We start from the raw sequence: 5,445 nt of genomic DNA, 5'->3' as shown, positions 1-5,445 counted from the left end.
TTCCTTGGTACCCGATTTACGACACTACACGTCACTGGCACTCCACCCTCTAGTTACAAAATATAGAGTTTAATCTATCTTGTTTCTCTAGGAGTCCTTTTGGCTCCATTTGGCACCATTTGGTGCTCGGTATATGATAGACCCCCTTGGCCCCTTCCCCCCTCCCCCTTCCTCACAGCATTATATTCTAAAACACAAACTTTCATTCTGAGCTAGAGAATTTACCTTCTTAGTTGCTTGTCATCCATTTAGCTAGTGTAAAACTATATAAATGACGTCAAAACCACATAGAATTCATCGGTGGTAAAGGCGTGAAATTCAGTAACGAATCATTCCTTTGATTTTTATGTCACCCATCGATTCTTTTTCCTCTGACTCGCATGGTTGGGGGTCAGAATTACACTTTAATGAACAAAGTGAGGGCATATGAACTATCAGACCAATTTTGCGATTGAATTGAAGAGTTCCTAGATAACAGAGCGCAGAATGTCATTCTCAATGGAGAGAAGTCTTCCGAAGTAAGAGTGATTTCAGGTGTGCCGCAGGGGAGTGTCATAGGACCGTTGCTATTCGCAATATACATAAATGTCCTTGTGGATGACATCGGCTTTTTGCAGATGATGCTATGGTGTATCTAGAGGTTGTAACAACGGAAAATTGTACTGAAATGCAGGAGGATCTGCAGTGTCGTCCTAACCGCCGTCTGCTTCACGTCTGCTGTGCAGCGAGCTACGTTAATTTAAGTATTAACTGTATTTTTCTTACTTGTCACTTCTTCTTCCATGTGTTTTTGCTTTTAGGAAGCTTCAATTGTCGAGTGGTATTAATAGTGTTCCATAGATTTCGTGTTTGTTTTGAATACAGTCAGAGAGAGTCCCATTAGTCAACCATAGTGCCAGTAGTGCTAGTGTTTGTTTTGAATACAATCCAGAGACAAGTAGTGCTATATTCATTGTTTTCTACAAGAAGTTGTTAGCAATCACAGTTTAGTCAATAATCAGCAGCCTTTAGTGAATTAGCAGTCTAGTTAAAAGTTGATTAAGTCTCTTCAGTAAATTGATTTCTTTAGGATGGATTGGATGTGTGACTGCTGTGTACGGACGCAGGAGGAGCTGGCCGCTGTTCGCGAACAGCTGAACGTGTTGATGGCCGCGGCCAGCCGTCTTCAAGGCTGCTGCCTCGGAGCGTAGCGGCAGTCAGTGGGGAGTCTGGTGCGTCGCAAGGTACACCCCAGGTGTTACTTGCTTCACCCACTGTCTCTGCTGTCGAGACATCTTCGCGGGTACCGGGCGCGGTTGGGCCACCCTCTCCCCAAGGGGAGTGGCGGGTTCAGCGGCGTTCGCAGCGCACGAGGCGGAGAGTAAATGTGGAGGCTGGCCGTGTGGCATCGACCGTTCTGCCTGTGAGTGGACATGTGGCTGCTCCTTCAACAAGGTCCGAGCAGGCACACGGGGGGAGGGGTTTATTAGTTATTGGGAGCTCCAACGTTAGGCTGATGATGGAGCCCCTTAGGGAAATAGCGGAAAGGTCGGGGAAGAAGGCCAGTGTTCACTCTGTCTGCTTGCCGGGGGGTCTCATCCGAGATGTGGAGGAGGCCCTACCGGCGGCGATGGAGAGCACTGGGTGCACCTGACTGCAAATTGTTGCTCATGTCGGCACCAATGACTCCTGCCGTCTGGGTTCAGAGTTCATCCTCAGTTCGTACAGGCGGTTGGCGGAATTGGTGAAGGCGGAAAGCCTCGCTCGCGGGGTTGTATCAGAGCTTACTGTTTGTAGTATCGTTCCCAGAACCGATCGCGGTCCTCTGGTTTGGAGCCGAGTGGAAGGCTTAAACCAGAGGCTCAGACGATTCTGCGGAGAGCTGGGGTGCAAATTTCTTGACCTCCGCTGTCGGGTAGAGAAATGTAGGATCCCCCTGAATAGGTCAGGCGTGCACTACACTCCGGGAGCGGCTACAAGGGTAGCGGAGTACGTGTGAAGTGCACATGGGGGTTTTTTAGGTTAGAGAATTTCCTCCCTATGCCCGACAAGGCGCCTCCTGAGACGCGGCAAAGTAGGAGTAGGCAAAATGCAACAGGGAATAACAATATTAATGTGCTAATAGTAAACTGCAGGAGCGTCTATAGAAAGGTCCCAGAACTGCTCTCATTAATAAACGGTCACAACGCCCATATAGTGCTAGGGACAGAAAGTAGGCTGAAACCAGACGTAAACAGTAATGAAATCCTAAACTCAGATTGGAATGTATACCGCAGAGACAGGCTGGACAGTGAAGGGGGAGGCGTGTTTAAAGCGATAAGAAGTGCAATAGTATCGAAGGAAATTGACGGAGATCCGAATTGTGAAATTATTTGGGTGAAGGTCACGGTTAAAGCAGGCTCAGACATGGTAATTGGATGTCTCTATAGGCCCCCGGGCTCAGCAGCTGTTGTGGCTCAGCACCTGAAGAATAATTTGGAAAATATTTCGAGTAGATTTCCCCACCATGTTATAGTTCTGGGTGGAGATTTTAATTTGCCGGATATAGACTGGGTGACTCAAACGTTCATAACGGGTGGCAGGGACAAAGAATCCAGTGAAATATTTTTAAGTGCTTTATCTGAAAACTACCTTGAGCAGTTAAACAGAGAACCGACTCGTGGCGATGACATATTAGACCTTCTGGTGACAAACAGACCCGAACTATTTGAATCAGTTAATGCAAAACAGGGAATCAGCGATCATAAAGCGGTTACTGCATCGATGATTTCAGCCGTAAATAGAAATATTAAAGAAGGTAGGAAGATTTTTCTGTTCAGCAAAAGTGAGAAAAACCGGATTACAAAGTACCTGATGGCTCAAAATAAAAGTTTTGTCTCAAGTACAGATAGTGCCGAGGATCAGTGGACAAAGTTCAGAACCATCGTACAATTCGCGTTAGATCAGTATGTGCCAAGCAAGATCGTAAGAGATGGAAAAGAGCCACCGTGGTAAAACAACCGAGTTAGAAAACTGCTGCGGAAGCAAAGGGAGCTTCACAGCAAACATAAAAATAGCCAAAGCCTTGCAGACAAACAAAAATTCCGCGAAGCGAAATGTAGTGTGAAGACGGCTATGCGAGAGGCGTTCAATGAATTCGAAAGTAAAGTTCTATGTACTGACTTGGCAGAAAATCCTAAGAAATTTTGGTCCTGTGTCAAAGCGGTAGGTCGATCAAAACAAAATGTCCAGACACTCTGTGACCAAAATGGTACTGAAACAGAGAATGACAGACTAAAGGCCGAAATACTAAATGTCTTCAGAATGAGATTTTCACTCTGCAGCGGAGTGTGCGCTGATATGAAACTTCCTGGCAGATTAAAACTGTTTGCCCGACCGAGACTCGAACTCGGGACCTTTGCCTTTCGCGGGCAAGTGCTCTACCAACTGAGCTACCGAAGCACGACTCACGGCCCGTACTCACAGCTTTACTTCTGCCAGTATCCGTCTCCTACCTTCCAAACTTTACAGAAGCTCTTCTGCGAACCATGCAGAACTAGCACTCCTGAAAGAAAGGATACTGTGGAGACATGGCTTAGCCACAGCCTGGGGGATGTTTCCAGAATGAGATTTTCACTCTGCAGCGGAGTGTGTGCTGATATGAAACTTCCTGGCAGATTAAAACTGTGTCCCCGACCGAGACTCGAACTCGGGACCTTTGCCTTTCGCGGGCAAGTGCTCTACCAACTGAGCTACCGAAGCACGACTCACGGCCGGTACTCACAGCTTTACTTCTGTCAGTATCCGTCTCCTACCTTCCAAACTTTACAGAAGCTCTTCTGCGAACCATGCAGAACTAGCACTCCTGAAAGAAAGGATACTGTGGAGACATGGCTTAGCCACAGCCTGGGGGATGTTTCCATTCTGGAAAGTAAGAGCATACGGACTACCAGACCAATTGTGTGATTGGATTGAGGAGTTCCTAGATAGCACTACGCAGCATGTCATTCTCAATGGATAGAAGTTTTCCGAAGTAGGAGTGATTTCAGGTGTGCCGCAGGAGTGTGTCATAGAACCGTTGCTATTCACAATATACATAAATGACCTGCTGGATGACATCGGAAGTTCACTGAGGCTTTTTGCAGATGATGCTGTGGTGTATCGAGAGGTTGCAACAATGGAAAATTGTACTGAAATGCAGGAGGATCTGCAGCAAATTGACGCATGGTGCACGGAATGGCAATTGAATCTCAATGTAGACAAGTGTAATGTGCTGCGAATACATAGAAAGATAGATCCCTTATCATTTAGCTACAAAATAGCAGGTCAGCAACTGGAAGCAGTTAATTCCATAAATTATGTGGGAGTACGCATTAGGAGGGATTTAAAATGAAATGATCATATAAAGTTGATCGTCGGTAAAGCAGGTGCCAGACTGAGATTCATTGGAAGAATCCTAAGGAACGGCAATCCGAAAACAAAGGAAGTAGGTTACAGTACGCTTGTTCGCCGACTGCTTGAATACTGCTCAGCAGTGTGGGATCTGCACCAGATAGGGTTGATAGAAGAGATAGAGAAGATCCAGCGGGGATCAGCGCGCTTAGTTACAGGATCATTTAGTAATTGCGAAAGCGTTACGGAGATGATAGATAAACTCCAGTGGAAGACTGCAGGAGAGAAGCTCAGTAGCTCGGTACGGGCTTTTGTTAAAGTTTCGAGAATATACCTTCACCGAAGTGTCAAGCAGTATATTGCTCCCTCCTACGTATATCTCGCGATGAGACCATGAGGATAAAATCAGAGAGATTAGAGCCCACACAGAAGCATACCGACAATCCTTCTTTCCACGAACAATACGAGACTGGAATAGAAGGGAGAACCGATAGAGGTACTCAGGGTACCCTCCGCCACACACCGTCAGGTGGCTTGGGGAGTATGGATGTAGATGTAGATGTAATATAAATGAGGGGATAGCCATTTCTTTCGTAAGAAGGGGCAACAGCCTACGTCTCCAGTATGATCAAACCCAGTAGAGTACTATGGTGTTCGAACCCAGTTACTGTCGAGAACAGTTTGACGTAACCCCAAGCAATTATTTAACTATTTCATATTTGTTGTTTGTTTGCATATGAAATCGTCCTATAAACGTGGACTCAATCTATTAGTGATGAAATTTGGTTTACCCCCTATATGGGCGAAACTTGAATATTGTGGTATTTTCTTCTTAAATGGTTCACTCTGATAACGTAAAGTAAATATTACACGGTACTGAAAATTCTGTTTCTTTTCGTAGTAGCAAGTCAGCACAAATATAGTTGCAATGGAGGCCTTCATACGTAGGACTTTTAACTCTTGAGGTCCTGTGACCATTTAATTACTATGGACGAACCCGGAAATGTGATTCATGCAATGTAAAATATATAAATGACAAGATGTTGATGAAAATGGAAGTTCTCTGGAATTTCATATTTTGATTGTTCAGTTGTT

The 5,445-nt window shown here is 45.4% G+C and overlaps 2 non-coding genes across 2 annotated transcripts; both read right to left on the bottom strand.

The window, feature by feature from the left end:
• Positions 1-3,346: 3,346 nt before the first annotated feature.
• Positions 3,347-3,421, bottom strand: Trnas-cga (transfer RNA serine (anticodon CGA)). Its single transcript has one exon. It is a non-coding gene; the product is annotated as a tRNA-Ser (tRNA).
• Positions 3,422-3,645: 224 nt separating this feature from the next.
• Trnas-cga (transfer RNA serine (anticodon CGA)) lies at positions 3,646-3,720 on the bottom strand. Its single transcript has one exon. It is a non-coding gene; the product is annotated as a tRNA-Ser (tRNA).
• Positions 3,721-5,445: the final 1,725 nt, after the last annotated feature.

Source organism: Schistocerca gregaria, chromosome 3 (genome assembly GCF_023897955.1).
Source record: "Schistocerca gregaria isolate iqSchGreg1 chromosome 3, iqSchGreg1.2, whole genome shotgun sequence".
NCBI lineage: Eukaryota > Metazoa > Arthropoda > Insecta > Orthoptera > Acrididae > Schistocerca > Schistocerca gregaria.
The sequence above is the reverse complement of the archived record's forward strand: the minus strand, read 5'-3'. Positions and strand labels throughout refer to the sequence as shown.